The sequence below is a fragment of the Gallus gallus genome, chromosome 1, assembly GCF_016699485.2.
Source record: "Gallus gallus isolate bGalGal1 chromosome 1, bGalGal1.mat.broiler.GRCg7b, whole genome shotgun sequence".
Classification (NCBI taxonomy): Eukaryota; Metazoa; Chordata; class Aves; order Galliformes; family Phasianidae; genus Gallus; species Gallus gallus.
In genome coordinates this window covers 82,920,780-82,939,306 of record NC_052532.1, presented here as the reverse complement: position 1 = coordinate 82,939,306, position 18,527 = coordinate 82,920,780, and the positions used below count along the sequence as shown (strand labels likewise).

At 42.6% G+C, this 18,527-nt stretch overlaps 1 protein-coding gene across 48 annotated transcripts in view; it reads right to left on the bottom strand.

The window, feature by feature from the left end:
• Positions 1-18,527, bottom strand: part of ZBTB20 (zinc finger and BTB domain containing 20) — a 477,629-nt gene that overhangs the window by 50,580 nt on the left and 408,522 nt on the right. For all 48 annotated transcript variants that reach the window (XM_046905147.1, XM_046905118.1, XM_040646200.2 and 45 more), the window contains 2 exons: positions 8,286-8,382; positions 1,491-1,678 (listed from right to left, as the gene is read on the bottom strand). The gene's annotated coding sequence lies outside the window, so the exon portion shown is untranslated. The remainder of the gene's footprint in view (positions 1-1,490; positions 1,679-8,285; positions 8,383-18,527) is intronic.

Here is an 18,527-nt window from a genome sequence, read left to right as displayed (position 1 = left end):
ACTAATGAACTCTTTCATCTTTGTGAATGGGATAAAGAGATTCTTTGTTTGAAAATAAGGATTATTTTTTCTTGTTGTTCTGCTCATTTTTTGCATCTTCTTACAAGACTTTTGTTTTTAGAAAACATTACAAGACAAAATTGTACCCCAGCTTTAACAAAGAGTTTGACATCTCCAATTTGAAGAGAATTCTTACATATACCAAATTGCATGCTGCCTGCTGCTCAACTGCTTCACACTTCTTTCTTCTCCTCAGATCACTAGGTGAGATTTAGGAAATCCTTCCCAATGTTTTTATCAGTTCTACTAAAATCAAGATCTCTAGAAGAAGCTCATAATGAATACAGTCAGAAGCCAGCAGGAATGAATTGCAGCCAAAGTGATTTTGATAGTGATGATCCCTATAACCCAGCTGCTTCCAAGCTTGGCCTTGAGGCGAGATTTTTAAATATATATATATATATACACATACTTTTTAATCTGATTTTTTATTGTCATGCCCTGATTTTTTTACATGCCTTTGCAAGGTCTGATTGGCTTCTGAGCTCTTGAAACCCAGCATCATCATCCTACTATGATTCTATGATTCCTTCTCCTTTTTTTCCCCCTTGTAAGTTTTACAGTGTCCTAAAATCACCACAGAAGAGGTTAACTGTGTTTTATATAACTAGTGAATGATAAGGTTGACAACATCCTCCATGTTCCTGCCCAAGAGACTTTCAGGTATGGACCATTGTGAAATGACACTGCTTTGGACACCTGACAGGATAAGTGCTGACATTCCAAAATCCAGTTTTAATCATGTCCTCTTTTTCAGGGGGACCAAGGGGGGCAGAGGGAAGAGGGCTGGAAGTGGGGAAGAGGAGGGGAGAAGAACAAAATGAACATTCAAAAAAAAAAAAAAAAAAAAAAAAGCCAATTAACCCGTGCTGAGTAATCTGAAAGTGAATGCACTGAAAACACGAGCCTTAAACTAGTACAATCACACAGGTCTACGAAGATCTCCCAGATTCTCACATATTGAATCTGATTCATTCCATAGAAACACTCCTCCCTGTCAAAGTAGAAATCCTTTACAAGGCAGTGTGTTAGAGCCAAACACTGCAATACAATAATAGGCTGAAAATTCCAGTCAGTAGATATGCTTGGGCAATGAGAAGTATGTGACTATCTGGAGAGAATTAACTACAGTTCCAGTTAGAAGGAGTCATGCTCAAAGGATCTTCCCTTTTTGCTTCGTAAGAAGTAGGAGCAGCCAGCAACTTGACCCATCAACACGCTTCCTTTGTCTGATTGCATTATCATGACCTTATCACAAAACACTCTTTTTTTCTGAGTTAATTCCCACAGAAGGGAAAAAGTAAACTCTGAGGAAGTCTTGCTTGTGCCATTATGGAAAGAAGATCCAACTGGCTTGAAAGCCTCATCTACAGTAAAGAACATGCTATCAAGAACCCCATTGCAACCCAGCAGTGCGTTGGTGTACTCACAATCAGATGACCCTGTGTGTGCGTGTAAGTTTGTTGGTGAATGTGGTGAGTAGATGAGGGCCGGGCTCAGAGACGGAACAGCTTCAAGGTTCAGGCAGGGAAGGCCTGGCTTGGCGCTGCATGCACCCGTCTGAGTAATCTCATTCTCCTCAGACGCCTTCTGGTTTTCAGCTGTCTTGGGTTTCTTCCTGAAAATAAACAAAGAGACCTTTGAAGGGACTGGCTGCATATTTGGGAAAAGGCATTTTTAGAATCTGTTAAAGATAACTTTCTTTTTCCCCCTCTCACCCCCCTCCCTCCTCTCCTTTCCCTTGCAGGGAGGGAGGCAGAGAAGACTCTCCTCCATGCTTCTTGTTTGGAAACAAGCTGCTCCTTGTTTTGACTCTGATGCAATGGCCCTGAGACTGTATTACAGCAAAGAGGCTAAGCACGAAGCTCCTCATTCTGCCCCTACTGATGACATATAAAGCGAAACTCATCCCAGCGGTTTAGACAGTCGGAACTCCGTCTGACAAATATTAACCAAGGCTGTAGCATTCTGAATAGACTTAAACAGAAACGTAATAGATTTGTCTGAAAAGCAAACAAATATGCAAGTTTCCAGTTCAACGCGAATCAGAGAAAAGACTTCTTCTGTAGAAAAAAGCACTGGAGTAATTTTGAGATGCAGAGGTCGCCTCAGTAAAGTGTTAAGTTTTGGAGCCTGAAACAACGTACTGTGAGCACAACGCATGCGAGCCCTCAAAGCCTCCTTCCTTGCAGCATTTTGTAAACAGAGGGAATTAGAAGCTGTAAGCAGGTAGTGATTGCCGCATCCATTTCACAGGTGGGGAAACTGAGGCACAAACAATGGATGTGGCAGGCTCTGATTCACACAGCAGGTCTTCTGCATGGACATCCAGGGGCTCCTTCCCCATACACGCTCTGCTCTCCATATCCCACCTAGGACAGCCTATGGCTGACACGCCAGAACCCGGAGCTTTTTAGCCCCCGGGCGCTTACATAAAGGCGTTATATAAGGGCGGCACGCCCGGCCGGGGGCAGGGCCGGGGCCCGCGCCGGGACCCGCCGCCATTTCCCTCTGGCCGCCGTTGGGGGGCAGCAGCCGCCGTACCCGGCGGCGTCACCTCGGCCGAAGCTCGGGCAAGAAAGGAAGGAAAGGAGGAGAAAAAAAAAGTTAAACGAGCATAAAAGAAATAAACAAACCACGTCCCCCTCCTGTAACAACCCACAGGCCGAGCAGAATCAAAAGGTGAAGGAAAAGTGGGGAGTTAAAAAAAGGGGGGAAACTGAGGCACTGCAGGAGTTAAGGCAATGTGCACACAGCGGCGGAATCCCTAAACTGCCCAAATGACCCCAAGTTTTCCCTCTTGCTCAGAAAGTCTGCTGTTAGGTCTTGCAGGGGAGATTTTAGGGAAAACAAAGCTGATCATCAAAGCCTCGATGTGTTCTGGAGTAATGAGGCTAAAATTTCTCACAGCAGATATACCACAGACAAGGGGCACAGGCTGCTGCATTCTCCACGTATATAATCAATATGCTCAAAATAAGATGGCCCAACGTCAAATCAGATTGAAACGGTAACAGATAGGAGATGACAAAGTGGACCTTACTTAAAATTGCAAAGGTACAGCTAAGGGTTGAACCGGATTACTTTGTCTTGAACAGAAGGAAGATGAAAGCATTTAAAAGCATATTTTTCATGAAGAGTAAACATAGCATTTTTTGTCACTCCAAGCTCTGGCATCCCTCCGTCTGTTTCCCATCCTGTCACCAAGATCCACCTCTTGCTACATAGCTGAGCATGCATGAGATGCACAGCTTGCACGTGAGCATGTATATTTTAAAGCCTACAGACTGCCTGTGTTTTGTTCATAGCAGTTTGTGTAGCTCCTTGGCATACTAACTCTGGTGACTTCCACTGCACGCCCTCACACGTATCATGTCCTGACCCCATGACTCTCCCACGTGCACCCAGCACATGCTGGATACTGCAGTGTGTATAAATCAGTGGTTTTTTACAGCATTGCTACCCAAGAGGCTTTCAGATAGCATGGCTTTTGTCCAGGCAGCAAAGGATATACATAGAGTTAGACTCTGAGTGCATTTGGAAGCTCAGCTCTCGTATTAAAGGTCTGTTTTCAGTCCAGGGTTAGCTCAAATTGTACACTTGGAGTACGGCCTCTGGCTCCAGCTCAATCCCCACACAAGGCTGCCTCCCTTGAGAAGGACAGTACTGTTATTTGTAGGGTAGGGGCTCAGGCTGAGCAAGCACTGCCTGTAGGCTGCTAGCACAGCCAGAGTGTGTTGTTAGACCTAGCACTGACCAAGGCTTACCTTTAATCCATTTTGATCCTGCATTGGCTGCCCAGAACTCGTTTGTACTTGAAATAAAAATGACACCAGTGAAGCTATACACAGCATCTCCTGCTTCTTCCTTTCCAAACCTACATTTTTTCAGACCGGCACTATGTACTGCAGGTGGTCTTGCACCATCACTTTTCCATATTAGAGCCCTGTAGTGTGGTGACTTGTACTCAACAGGATGGGAGGAGAAGCAGTGGTGCTGACTGACACTAAATGCAATACCTTTCCACAGCAGCTCTCCATTTCTCTTAGGCTGTTTAGGCATGTGCTGCGCCTCACTACTACCTGAAGGGAATGCAGGCCTCCACATGAGGAAATCTCAGTAAGGGAAAGAGCCTATGAAGAAACTCAAATGTGGTTCTTCTTCTGCAGTCTGCAACATCAGACTGCAGTTGTCAGCTAAAGAAAATAGGTAAAACCAGGAAAAAGCTCCAATTGCTCTAAGTATATTGTTATCCTTTTGTTCTACCTTATCTCCCATACAAAAATCTCCTATTGCGACGATCTTCACCTATATGTTCTAATTAAATATTCATGCATCGTTCATTTACAAAGTCTATATTGCTATCTTATTGCTACATTCTTTACAGGGAGAGTTGTTAAGCACCGGATCAGGCTGACAAGACAGGTTGTGGCACTTCCATCCTTGGAGATTTTCAAAACTTAATTGAACCAGGCCCTGAGTAACCTGATCCAACTTGGAAGTCAGCCCTGCTCTGAGCAGGGAATTGGGCTAGGGACCTCCAGAGGACCCTTCCAACCTAATTTCTTCTCTGATTGCACAGTTCTTCTATGAACACTTCCATCAGCGAGCTCTCTAATAAATCTCTGTGCTCCAGAGGTAAAATGGGACACTAACTGTGGAAGAGTATGACTTGTCTTAGCTATGTAAAAAAGATAAAATAAATAGAAGCACGGGGATAGGCATGAGAATGAAGCATGCAATAAATATTAATCGTAGAACCTTCCCAAAGTATAACTGCTTATCCTTGGACTTTACTAATTGTCAGCCTCATGTGATTATTTCTGTTGAGAAAGTCAGCCTACCTTGTTACTTGAGTTCATGTGAGTAAGTCCTCCTCTACAGACTAACTCAAATGAGAAGTTTGCAATATACTTGTTGCTTAGGGCAATGAAAGTTGAAAATATTTGCAAAAGACTTGGGAATTTGCCTTTGGAGCACAGCAATCTGGTCTAACCTCCAGTTATCTTCTGAGCTCCTTCTTCACACTTAGGTGCACTACAAGCCCTTCCAAATACTGCACTCCTCCTGAAAACCATCAGAAAGCTATATATCATCTTTGCTTCTAGTGAAGGACAGCAGAAGGCCTACATGGCAAAGAAAGGAAGGGCGCATCTGTATACGAAGCTGATGGAAAGACTCCCAGAAGCCAGGGACAGAAATGACACTGACCCTTCCAAGATAATCTGAATCTGAAGAGTCACTACAGATTTCTTATTTACTGCTGATTTATAAGAAGTTTATTCAGCAGTTCTAAACATCCTACCTACTCATCTCTTTAAATTACATTCCATGTTCAGGTACTTTTCTTTTGTTGGTATTAATTTTCAGCATTCCTTTGTTTTTACTGTGTTACTTCTCATTATGTTCACTTACACCATCTAAAATACATTTTCTTTCTTAACTGCATGCTCTTTAATACTTAATATGAGCCTAACTGCAGCCACATTCCTGAACTAAACTGCGTGCATTAGTGATTTCTAGGTCTTGTATAAAACAGGAATTCCTCACAGCTTTTTATTTCTGCTTCCCAAAACTTCTCTGTCACTGTCTTCATTGTAGTGAGGTATTCCCTACTTTCCATCTACCTCAATGCTACAGTATCACACACCGAGGTCTCAAATGGGTGAGAAATCACAGTGTGACATTTACTGCAGTAATGGCACTGGCTGCAAAGTAGGACAGGATCCTTTCTGCTTAATTTGAAGGCAGAACATAATGTTTTGGATATCCTAGCCTCAGAGTTATCTAGAAACGTTGCCACCACTGAGCTTTGGAATGCCTTTAGAACCCCTGCTAACCTTACCTCTTCTTGCTGCCACTCATGTATGCAACCTTCTTGCCCCCAGTCCTCCACGTGCTCTGCACACAATTTCTTTGCATTGCTCTCGTAACCATTGCTTGAGCTTAGAATGGATTTCTCTGTGATGGGTTACTGTGTTCTCACAGCTGAACCCCTAAATCAGGTCCAAACTCCCTAAAACAGGCAATCTACGTTGTAGAGCTGCAAGTGCTTTTCACAGGGTGGCTACCACTAATGCTTGAACCTACCCTTACAGAGAGGGCAGCTTTCTGTCCTGCCGAGACACCAGGTTAGCAGTGAACAAATTAGCACAGGCCTTAGATCCTGTGTAGCTGTGCAGAACACACAGTAGCATCCTGGCTCTCAAGGGAAGCTATGATAATGTGACTGTATGAGGATAATGCTACATAATGAACAATAATGAGGCAGTTTTCAGCCTCTGAATACAGGGAGGGCTGGGTCACTAACCAGACCTTTGTTCATCGCATACTAAAGAGCATGGAGGGAATATGCCACAAGGTTGCTGATGTTACAAGTGCTGCTGCTGGTTGAGTTTACCCATCCATGTCCCTGGCATTATTTCTCTTAGAAGATATGACGTCACCTTCCAGTAACTGCCCTCAGGTCAGAGATGCCTTCAGTGTCCAAGCCAGGTACTTAACTCACTGGTGTCTCTAATCTTAGTAATTCACACAGACTATCTATAATTTTAAAACCCTAGCTTTTCAGATCCTAAAAATATAAAGGTGTGAAAACAGTTCACGTTTGGTTTTAAGCAGTATTTTTCCCCGACTGTTGTGCTGCACATTCTTCCTCTGTCTGTACACGACTAACACAGCTCTTGATATCAGTGCTTATCACTGCCAGTGTTGTGTCTCTTCCAGACGTGACATTGACAATACATATTTAGAAACTGACAGAGTGGAAGAGAGAGAGATGAGTATAATCACTGAATATATATATATTAAAAAAAAAAAAAAGAAGAAAAAAAAAAAAGAAAAAAGGCCCAACACAGGTGCCATATCTGCCCAGAGCCCTCACCTCAAAATTCAGGGTGACTGAAGAGAAAAACCATGAGTGAAGCTTCCGCAGACAATCTTGCTTTAAAACAACCTAAGCCATCCCAATTTTCCTGCCAGAAGTGTTGCTTCAGCAGTAAGAAGTCCTGCACAGACTGACTGTCTGAATATTCACACGGCTTCTCTGATGATTTTGCAGCCACATTGATCTTCATGCTGTTACAGCTACATGACTGGCAGTTTGTTTAAAATCTCTGATTGCAAGTTTGTGTCATACAGTGGAAAACACAAACTCCTGAAAACATCGCCATAAAATGTAATATGAAAGGGAAATCCCAGCAGAACACTGAAAAGCAAGAATAGGAGGCATGGAGAGCTGACAAGAGAGGCCCAATGTTCTCATGCAATAAAAGCCTGGAAAATTTAATCAACGCAGAAAAGTGAAATAAACTCCAAAATCCCTTACAGGAGACTGATTAACATAATTAAGTTAAACTCAGAGATTAAGTTAAACTTAGACTGAAATTTGCTGAGTCTGTTCCAGACCTGAAGTAAAGCTGATCTGCCCCCCAACTTGTCCATTTCCCCACCTAAACCACAAACCTCAAAGAAGTTACTCCTTGCCTACAAAACTTGCCTCACACCCCCCGGAGCACCTTGGCCACAGCAACACTGCCACAGTATGGGCATGCATTGAGAACTGTTCACAGCAAATCAGAACTATGAGGTCTACAGGGAAAACCAACAATGCAGATAACATGAAGTTGATCATTTCAGAGTATAATAAAACCACAACACAAAGTCAAAATTGTTTACAATCTCAGGCAACTCTACTTATATAATCCAGCCAATTTTACCGAATAGCAATGGCCTAAAGAAATTCCAGCCCAAATTAGAGATGACTTGAGGCCTGGAAAAAATAGCTTAAACCTTTAAGGAATTGTAGCAAATTCAATCCACAACGCATGAAACACCAGCAAGAGGAAAGGTGTCTCATTAAAAAGTAATAAGAATAAAAAGAAGATAAACACTCTGAAGACAAACATGGATGAACCGACTAGAACAGCACAAACTAGAGCAGTAAGCAAGTAGAACCTGCCAAACTAAGAGACACAAGCACATCAGCCATTGCTGAACTATGCTCTGAGTCTATGACTTAAATATTTAACAGTTTTTTATTGACATATTTTTGCCCACATATTTCCTTTTAAATTTCAAAAGCAAAAACTCAGTTTACACTCATCAGTAATGCTCACAGGTGCTGCAGTTTGTTTTTGTTTTATTTTTTAAATATGTCCTTTTTTTTCCTTTTTTTTTCTTTTGCTGAAACAAGCAGTCTTTTATAAGAGATAAAATATACTTACAGTGGTTTCCAAATGGTATCACTCCTCAGGTAAATTACTCCAAGCCTTGGACTTAGTGCACACGTTCATTGGGGCAGGGAACAGAGAGAGGCTGTGTCTGCAACAGAAAGAATCAAAAGGAAAGGTCAGGGGGGAAATAATAATTATTTATTGAGAGCAAGAAAACTCGCTGCAATGATAACTGGCTTTCTCCACTGTCAGTATAGCTGGCTGGAGCCTTGTTCAGTCTCTCCAGCCCCAGCTGTAAATGACAACAGAATCAGCTCCCAGCTTCCACAGACTGCCCATGCGACCTATTCTGTTGAAGTTGGGACAGGGAGGGCTAGCCAGCAAAACGCTATCAGTAGGATTCATTGCTGAGAAGTTGCTCACTCTGATGGCATGAGCACGGAAAAGCAATGGAGAGCTAGCACAAACTTGGCACTAAAACGCATCTCATCAGAACAAGGCTAGTCCTGTTCAGAGCAGCGACGAACATTTCCTCAAAACTAAAAGGTAGGAAAAAGAAGAAAAAAAAACCTTCACTTCTTTTGCTGTCTTTGTATCACAAAAGCGATGGCTCATATCAAAGCAAAAACTCCACTCATCTCCCACCAGGTCCACTGCAGTGAGAGCAGTGAAATATCTTATTGTCAGCCTTCTAGTGAAGGTTCAGCTCAGGAACAGCTTTATGGATGAAATGTTGTGAGATAAAGAAGGAGCTGGACTCAATGGATTAATACAGGAACAAATCCGAAGAGAAACCACATCTCCAATATTTATTAGAGGGTGATTTTACCACCCAGACCTAAGTTTTTGGGAGTATTTACATCTTTGGGGGGACCGGAATCCTTCGCTAGACTAACAGAACTCCTCCTTTACTAACTTCTTATAATCTTTGGGTGGCTTGTTGTGGATGTTGGAAGTATTTCTGAAGTTAACATCCAGAGACAGAATGAAATCTTGCTCACTTCACTTATGCAAGGAACTCCTGGGACATCAGCATATTCAGTCCTACCCACAGTGAAGCCAGTGGTGCTATTTCCATGAATAAATAATTTTGCCTACTCCGATCAGACAAGAAAAGCAAATATTTGCTTTATCAAAGAAATCAGGAAGGTGAACAAAAAATGATACGAGATGTAATTGTTATTTCACAGGTAGTTAATGTCACTGTGCAAGCTGGAATTTATGCCTGTAAATGCAACACAATAAAAAAAACCCCACTGTTAGTGCAGCAGGAACACTGGAATGAGTGCCAGCAGACACAATGAAGGATTTCAGATGACACCGTAATAATGTGCTTCACAAAATATACATTCAGTTTTATGTTCAATCTACACATTTTGTAATGATGATATTTAATGGAAACTGAGATATATGCTACATACTCATTTCAACAGGCTACGCAAAACCTGGCAACTACACTTCACAGGGGCTCAAAAAACATTTTCATTGATTCCCATTTTCTTGGACTCTCCCTTTTTGAAGCCTGCTTTGAATTGCAGATTTAGAAAATTTAAACATAAAAAAAAAATCCTCAGCTCAGCCTGGACCTCTGACTTTCACCGGAGCTTGGAGAGGAACCATATGCCAGCATCAGGTTAGCTCGAAAGAACTTCATGAAACAGTGACACCTTTGACCAGCACAAAGGGTTGAATTTCAAAGGTGCAGTAATGCCCAGCGATTCTGCAGATTGAAGCCCTTGCTAACACTCAGCATGGCTTACTTTCAGACTCTCCTTTCCACTTCCATATGTGCTCCACCTATTCTGTTAACACTGACCTCACTTCTTGTATCCACTTTGCACACATCAGTCTGTCTTTTATCTGACTATTCCTCCTATTTTTAAGGCATAAATCCTACATGGCTTGAAGACTGCCCCCTACTTCAGTCGACATGCATTTTTAACTTGCACTAGAAGCAGAAAAATCACAGGATCGGGTCTTCAGTCTTTACTTCAGCAGAACTCCTGCTCACTTCACTCCTAATTTCACACAAGAGAAGTCTAAGGAACTGAATGTACTAATCCTGCATATTTTGTCACATCTCTCTTTGTGTGTCATTTATTTTTCTTCCAATCGCTGGGATTCCAATCCAAGTGGCTCTCTGTTGCAGTGCTGCCTAGCACTCAATCTGGCTTGACATCAAGGGTCAGAGAGACAAGTTGTTAGAGATGGGCTGTTCAAAGTCTTCTATAAAATCTGCACACCAAACCCCCTGTGGAAATAAGCACTTAGAATATCTCCATTTTTCCCCATCGTTTTTTCTATGGCTTGGGAAGATGCATCTCTTTTCCTCCGATGTGATGAACATAAAGCACTGAGATCATCCACAGTTGTTAGGTTCATTTTAAGCACATAAAATCAGCAATGCTGATGGTGCTTCGTAAGACACGTGAAGCTTAACAGACAAGGAAACACTCCAACGTGTTCTAAAAGCCATAATCTAGCTACAGAAAAATTAGAGAAAAATAATTTTTGACCATGAGAAGACTGGGTAAAAAGAGACACAAACAGGACAGCAGAGGAATGGGATGTGTGACACTGGGTTAAGTCACTTTTCCCTGATCTAAGTGTACTCCTCTATTCAGAAAAGGAAAACATTAACTCCTCTGCTCCATGAAGTACTGTGTTCTTAATTAAGATCTTAGAGGATAATTTTTCTGGATGAATGCATTCCAGAAGTGCAGACTGTTACCTCTTTAATATTTTCATGAATGATACTAACTTTAGCATTTCATGTGTCTTCACATTCATTCCACCTTACACTTCCCAAGTTTTAACTAATTTAAAGAGTGTAAGTAACAGTATTACTGTTTTTATTAAGGAATGTCTATTTTACGATAGCTTTGATGTACTACAGATCGTAATTTAAGATGTACACTTCAGATCAATTTCTATAGTGGCTTCAGTGGAGATGCAGTGGGCACAATGTCAGCAGAAAATATGGTACTTTACATAATAATGCTAATGATTAATGGGATCCGAGACCGTAACTCCATATTCTGATGAATTGACCCTCCTCCTCCTCCCTCAAACTTGTGTCTTGAATCTTTCATCTCATTTGCTACCTTTCCATAGTTGTTCATTAATCAGCACCATTGATCTGATGTGATCTGTCATATTCTATTACTTAAAACATACATAAGCAAGCATTGGCCTGACTCTGATCTTTAGGCAACACACCACCACAGTATTTCCTTTACAGCTGACCGAAATATTATCAACATCAATTTCCTGCTGGCGCTCAGTCCTGAACTCTGCTTTTTCCGGGTTTATTCCTTTTTGTTAGGGCAATTCTTGTAGGCAATTCTGTCTCAGCCTCTAATTCCACCCCTTCCACTCAGAGATATCACCAAACTCTCATTATTTCATATTTGTTAGGAGCACCCACAAGTCCGACCTGTGCAAGACAATCAGCGGAACAGCTCCTTCTCTTTGTGTATGGGCTTGAGACCTGGTACCATAGATTTCTGTTACTTTCTCTTAGCGAGTCCAGATCAAGAAGGCTCAATATTTTAGTTAATTGCTATTTATTTTATCCCTGTAATACTTTTTTTCTCTGGTATCTTCAGGGAAAGTCTGCTCCTTTCTGCTTTCTGTGTGATCCCTGGTAATGAAAAAATTAAAAGATGAGCTTCTTGTGAGCTTAGTCCTCATTATTATTTGCTGCACTGGCACAGCACAGTCTATCGTGAGGCAAAGGAAAATAAGAACTTGCTAGTGCCACAGAAGTAAGCACGTTTGATCTTAATCCACATATTGTACAGGTCTCTTGAGTAAGGTTGGGTCAATTCTAAATGACGCTTTCACAATCATGGATATATTTTTCAGACTAAGCTGCCTAGGCTAAATGCAATTCTTTTGTGGCCACTTTTTCTCTCCAGGAGTAGCATTTTAGGTGATACTTTTAAAGCAGCAACAAGAAGGAAAAGATGTGAGCAGCAGTGTTAGCCATCAACAAGCGTGATTCGGAAGTCAACTTGTTGCATGAGGCGGTTGATTCCAGATCCTTTTTCAAAAGAAGGCACATCCTTTGCCTAGGACAGACTGCAGCATTTATGTTAAGTGAACAAGGTAGGATGTCGGCTACCTGTAGATACCGAACTTCAGTGCCTTAAACAGAGATCAAGATGAGTGATTGTTCACAAAACACCTTCTCAGTGGAGGCTAGAATGCATGCCACAGAAAGCAGAAACATTTACCAGCACAGGTCACGCTGTCAGAATAGCGCAATTTTTTCTCAACAGTCAGACCTTCATCTTTGAGAGGAAACTGTTCACTGCTGTACCCTGCTGGAAACACTGTATGTCCACTATCTGTAATTAGGTCTGAAATCCAGAAATTAAATTGTTAATGGATTAGACATTTGCAGAAAGTCTGTTTAAAGAGGCTGGACTGCTCTAGCCTACTAAAGGCCAATTTCCAACAGGGGCATATTTTCAAAAATACTACAGAAAAAACCTCTCCCTGAAGTCCCAGGGGTTTTTACTGAATTCTGGAATAGCAATGTAGTTTGTAGCAATGCCTACATCATGTTCCCAGTGTTTGTCTCACACACTCTCTACGACTTTTCTGTATCTGTTTCTTTTTCCCTTCCCTCACTCTCTTTTATCTGAGAGTATAAAATTCCTCTTCCTTTAACAGACAACTCTTTTCTTCAGCTTGAATTTGGCACTTGAAAAAGGCATTTTCTAGGTATCACTTTCATCTGCTGAATCTTGCTGAGATTTCTCACTATTTTGCAAGTGGTATTGTTAATGCACCAGCTAACTACTCTTAAGAGCTAAGGTCCAAAAGGACAAACAACTTGTCTACCAACCTTCTCCTCTGCTCCCTGTGCTGAATGGCCTCTCCTGCCCTAGGCTGTCATACAAAGCCTCAACTGTGAACTCTGGGAAATGTTCTCTGCCATTTAGCAAATATATTGAGGTGCTGCCTATTCTCTCACTAGTGAAGATCTCACTGTGCTTGGTGTGTCAGGTGTATAAACCTAACTCTTGCAGAGAAGTGAGTTAGATGATACCTATGCAGAGCCAAACCTCAGAGACCAGAGAGCAGAGTCAAAGGATGCTTCTTCTGCTTCACCAGAAAGAACCAAGAGAGGAAGGGGGCCCCTGCTGAACTCTTCTTTGTTGCTAATTAGTAAAGTAGTGTTAGGTATTTATTGGGACTTTGCATGCCTGATTTGAAATGGTGAAGAAAACTGGCACCTGGAAGAGGCAATGTTTCATCAGTAACTGGGAGACTTAATCAGAGCAGAAGTACATCACTGCAAGGCCAGTGTAACACTATGGCAGACATCGACATGAACAAAAAAAGCTACAGGGCCAGACTGAACCATGACAGTGTGTCAGACCATGAGCTGTCTTCTCACTGGTGGTAAAGAGAATGCTGCTGTACATATAGTTTGGTATACATATATATGGCAACCATATGTACGTGGATGTCTGCACAATCACATACATGGTTATTATTTTTAAATTATTCTGACAAAATATTGCTGTGTATAATAACAAAGAATTCTCTATATTCCTACAACAGAGCCGTCACAATTGTATTTGAATGCTCAATGAAACTGCATACTTTCCAAAACAATTCACTAAAGCAGGGCATGACTGAGGCAAATATGTAAGACCATTTATTTACTAGTACTAGTTTTAAATTCAGAGTAAACCTTCTGTGCTCAGTGGGACTGCACCTACATAAATCTTCCAGGGAACAGACTGATTTCTGGGTGGTCCTTGTACGCTGCTAGTGTTGTTGAGTTTTAGGTGCTCATTTTCTAGATACCTACTATTAATAAAAGCAGTTTGAGCAACTCTCAATGATATTTGAAACATCGTGGCAATCAGGTGAAGTCCCTGGGGACTAGAAAAAGGGCAACATCACACCCATTTTTAAGAAGGGTAAAAAGAATGACCCCAGGAACTACTGACCTATTAGCCTCACTTCTGTGCCAGGAAAGATCATGCAGCAGATCCTCCTGTAAGCTATGCTAAGGCACATGGAATACAGGAAGGTGATACAGTAGAACTAGCATGGCTTCACCAAGGGCAAATCCTGCTTGACCAACCTAGTGACCTTTTATGATGGTGTCACTGCATCAATGGACAAGGGAAGAGCCACCGAGGTCGTCTATCTGGACTTCAGGCCTTTGACATCTTTCTCTTCAAATTGGAAAGATACAGATTTGATGGTTGGACTGTTCAATGGACAAAGAACTGCCTGCAGTATCGAGTCCAGAGAATGATTGTCAGTAGCTCAATGTCTGGACAGAGATCAGAGATGCGTGATGTCCTGCAGGGGTCAGCGCTGGGGCCGATACTCTGCAATATCTTCATCAGAGACACTGACAGTGGGGTTGAGTGCACTCTCAGAAAATTTGCTGATGACACCAAGCTGTGGGGCACACTCAACACACCAGAGGGACAGGATGTTATCCAGATGGACCGAGACAGGCTTGAGAAGTGGGCCCAGGTGAACCTCATGAGGTTCAACAAATCCAAATGCAAGGTCTTGTACCCGGATCAAGGCAACCCCCATTACCAATACAAGCTGGGGAATGAAAGGATTGAGCTCAGTCCTGACAAAAATACGTGGCAGTACTGATGGATGGCAAGCTGGACATGAACCAGCAACGTTCCCTCACAGCTCAGAAATCCAACCATATCCTGGGCTGCATCGAAAGAAGTATGGCCAGCAGGTTGAGGGAGGTGATCCTGCCCCTCTACTCTGTGCTGGTGAGGCCTCTCTGAGATTAGTGCGTCCAGATGTGGAGTCCTCAGCACAGGAGAGACATAGACTTGTTGGAGTGCATCCAGAGAAGGGCCACAAAAATGACCCAAGGGATGGAACACCTCTCTTGTGAGGACAGACTGAGAGAGCTGGGGCTGTTCAGCCCGGAGAAGAGAAGGCTCTGAGGTGACCTGATAGCGGCCTTCCAGTATCTAAAGGGGGGGACACAGTAAAGAAGGGGACAGACTCTTTAACAGGGTCTGTGGTGATAGAACAAGAGGAAATGGTTTCAAGCTTAAAGGGGGTAGATTTAGGTTAGATATAAGGAAAAAGTATTTTACAGTGAGGGTGGTGAGGCACTGGAATAGGTTGCCCACAGATGTGGTGGATGCCCTGTCCCTGGAGACTTTCAAGGCAAGGCTGGATCAGGCCCTGGGCAACCCGATCTAGCCATTCATGTCCCTGTTCATTGCAGGGGACTCGGACTAGATGACCTTTAAAGGTCCACTCCAACTCTAAGGATTCTGTGATTCTGTGATTCTATAAGAAGCTCTATGTTGATGCTGTAAGTTACAATCCATGAGCACTATGGTATGAAACTCAAAAGGCTGATGGGAGGGGATGAAGGTAGGAGGTTTTAAAGCCATGAACACTCAAGATGGCCAGTGCATACAGAATATTGCCTTGTCACCAAGAAAAAGGTGCTTGGACAACATGATACTGTATTGCTCCACTTAAGCAAGGTTCTCATAAGAAAAACAAAGGTATTGTTGTGCTGCAGTTATCGCCAATGTTTCTGCCACTGAAATATGAGTTGCCATCACTGTAATCACCGAGATGAAGAAACTGTGTAGAAATTAAATTGTTACAGTAATATATTTGCCTAAGCTACTGCTTTGGCTAGATGAGCCAGATTAGCTCATGACAGATGAGCTTCATGAACATTTCATTGCCAAGGAACCCTGTCAAAATATTGGTGATTTCTCCGAATCTGTTCAACATCATGGAGATGTCAAACGAAATCTGAAAGGACATTATTTTTCAGGAAGAACAAAAACAATGAAAGCATACGAAGAGAATGAGCTGAGTTTTTTCCTCCTCCCTTACACATTGCTGTGGTTTGATTGACTGCTGTCCTTGCAAATACTTTAGCGTAAACTCTGAAACTCTTATTCCCATAGATGTTGGTGAACTGAAGAAAGTACTGAATGTCCACAAAAAAAGGTTTCAGCAACCAGAATTGCAAATGTATAATGTACTTTTACCCAGCTGCAGGGACTACATAATCACAGTCATAGAACCATAAAATCACCAAAATTGGAAAAGACCTACAAGATCATCCAGTCCAGCCGTTAACCTATCACCAATAGTTCTCACTAAACCATGTCCTTCAACACAACAACTAAATGTTCCTTGAACACCTCCAGAGTTGGTGAATCCACCACCTCCCTGGGAAGCCCATTCCAGCACCTTCTTTCAGAAAAGTAGTATTTTCTAACATCCAGCCTGAATCTCCCCTGGCACAATTTGAGGCCATTCCCTCTAGTCCTATCACTAGTTACATGAGAGAAGAGGCCGACTCCCAGCTCACTACAACCTCCCTTCAGGTAGTTGTAGATAGCAATAAGGTCTCCCCCAAGCCTCCTCTTCTCCAGACTGAACAATCCCAGCTCCTTCAGTCACTCTTCATAAGACTTGTGCTCCAGACCCCTCATGAGCTTTGCTGCCCTTCTCTGGACACACTTCAGGGCCTTGATGTCTTTCTTGTAGTGAGGGACCCAAAACTGAATGCAGTACTCAAGGTGTGGACTCACCATTGCTGAGTACAGAGGGCCAATTACCTCTTTGCTCCTTCTGGCAACACTATTTCTGATACAAGCCGGGATGCCATTGGCCTTCTTGGCCACCTGGACACAGTGCTGGCTCATGTTCAGCCAAGCATCAACCAATACCCCCAGGTCTGTTTCCTCTACACAGTCTTCCAGCCACTCTGCCCCAAGCCTGTAATGTTGCCTGGGGTTGCTGTGGCCAAAGTGCAGGACCCAGTGCTTGGTCTTGTTGACCCTCATCCTGATCCAACCTGTCTAGATCCCTCTCTAGAGCCTTGCTACCCTCAGGCAGACCTACACTTCCTGCCAACTAGCAAACTTACTGAGGGTCCACCCAATGCCCTCATCCAGGTCATCAATAAAGATACTGAAGAGGACAATAAATCTCAACACATAGTACAATTGTGTTACACTCTTTACACTACTGGCACTGATTCTAATGTAATCTCCTCCCATCATGGTCTCAGTGCTATAGCATTTGATGTATCCTGTGCCTGGCCACTACATCTGTATTTCTCATTAATCACAAATCTGAACTGCATTGCTGTAATTTTGGAAGGTGATACAAAATGGTAACTGATAAAATTCATAGCAATCAGATTCTGCTCCTTCAAGGCTTGTTGTCTGCAGAAACTATGAGATTATATTTACATTAATTCATGGTATAATTCCATGTAGGCCAATAAAATAATGCCAGATATAAATTTAAATGGATTTTATTCATTTGTCACAAAAACAAAACAAAACAAAACAGAACAATATAAACCAGTAAATAAAACTTCTACTCATAGATCTATTTTTCCCAAGCAGCAAGAATCAAGTTATTGAATGGATAAGCAGAAAGATGGGATGACTTACCCCTCCCCTCCCCAGCTACAATCATATTAGTGGAATTCTCCTCTCTCATTATTATTATGATACTTGTTTTAGAAGAAGAAACTTGCTACTTAATTTACTGATGCCTTCGCTAGAGGAAGATTTATATTACATTTATATTGGGCAGGGAGGAACCTGATGAGGTTTAACAAGAGCAAGTGTACAGCCTGGCCCCAGGGGGAGGAATAACCGCATGCATCAGTACAAGTTAGGGGCTGACCTGCTGGAGAGGAGCTCTGCAGAGAAGGACCGGGGGGTCCTGGTGGACAGCAGGATGGCCATGAGCCAGCAGTGTGTCCTTGTAGCCAAGAAGGCAAGTGGTATCCTGGGGTGCATTAAGAAGAGCATGGCCAGAAGGTCGAAGGAGGTGATCCTCTCCCTCTATTCTGACCTGGTGAGGCCACATTCAGAATACTGTGTCCAGTTCTGGGCTCCCCAGTTCAAAAAAAGCCAGGGATCTCCTGGAAGAAGTCCAGCAGAGGGTCACAAAGGTGACTAAGGGCCTGGAGCATCCCCCATATGAGGAAAGTTGGGTAACCTGGATCTGGTTACTTGAGAAAAGAAGACTTAGGAGGGATCTGCTAAATGTTTATAAATATCTAAAGGGAGGTGGGAGGCAAACTGATGAGGCCAGGTTCTTCTCGGTGGTGTGTAGAGACAGGACAAGGAGTAATGGCCTAAAACTTGAACCTAGTAAATTCCATACAAACATGCAGAAGAACTTCTTTATGGTAAGGGTGACGGAGCACTGGAATAGGTTGCCCAGAGAGGCTATGAAGTCTCCTTCTATGGAGATATTCAAGACACAACTGGATGC